The sequence below is a fragment of the Dendrobium catenatum genome, unplaced genomic scaffold, assembly GCF_001605985.2.
Source record: "Dendrobium catenatum unplaced genomic scaffold, ASM160598v2 original_scaffold_75961, whole genome shotgun sequence".
In the NCBI taxonomy this organism is placed as follows: Eukaryota; Viridiplantae; Streptophyta; class Magnoliopsida; order Asparagales; family Orchidaceae; genus Dendrobium; species Dendrobium catenatum.
Window position 1 is genome coordinate 26,210 of NW_021394407.1, and position 962 is coordinate 27,171.

At 31.0% G+C, this 962-nt stretch overlaps 1 non-coding gene across 1 annotated transcript; it reads left to right on the plus strand.

The window, feature by feature from the left end:
• The first annotated feature begins 487 nt into the window (after positions 1–487).
• LOC114578561 lies at positions 488–594 on the plus strand. The gene has a single exon (XR_003699563.1). It is a non-coding gene; the product is annotated as a small nucleolar RNA R71 (small nucleolar RNA).
• The last annotated feature ends 368 nt before the right edge of the window (positions 595–962 follow it).

Here is a 962-nt window from a genome sequence, read left to right on the forward strand (position 1 = left end):
TAGCCTTGACTAGGTTTTCCAAATTCTTTTGATTCTTGCCCCAAGTATTATTTAACCAACTAAACCTAGGATGGTTCTTCCAAATCAGGTTATAAGTATTGGAATAGGGATTGTTCCATCTTCCAATTAAATTCAAATAAATCCTTAACGCATGAGTATCATAAATAAAATTTAAATTAGTCACTTTCCATTATATAGATGATCATGATCTTGATTTAGCTCCAACAATATCCAATTTCTTTGAAATATCAGCTACCTGAGTAGTAAGAATCGATAAATCATCTTATTTATAGACTCCAATTATTCTCTTAGGATTCACCCTATCAGAAGGTCACTTTTGAAATTATTTATAGCTATTTCCTCTATTAGTTCACATGCTTCATCAAATGGCTCAAACATTACGCATCCTCCAGCTACATGACCTATGATTGATATAAGGTATCCATCTAATCCATTATAAATGGTTAGAATAATCAAGCATTTGGGTAAGGCATTGTGAGGGCATTTCCTAAACATTTTCTTAAATCTCTCCCAACTTTTATAAATTCATTCTCCTTTAAAGTAGGTAAAGGAAGTGATATCATTTCTAAATTTAGTAATTTTAGAATGCGGGGAATACCTAGCTAGGAATTTTTCAGCTAACTCATTCCATGTAGTCATAGAGCCTGGTTGCAAAGAATTCAACCACATCATGGCCTTATCCATTAGAAAAAAAGTGAAAAATCTAAGTTTAATATCATAATTAATGGCACCATTATATTTAAAGGTTGCTCAAGTTTGCAAGAAACTAGCTAAGTGTAAGTTTGGATCTTCAAAAAAAGTTCTCCAAAATTGGGAATTTTGAATCATTTAAATTATGATTGATTTTAGTTCAAAAATATTGGTTTGGATAGTATGTCTTTTAATACTCTCATCAACATACTACTTAATATATCTAGATTTGTCCTGATCTTGTGTTGGAT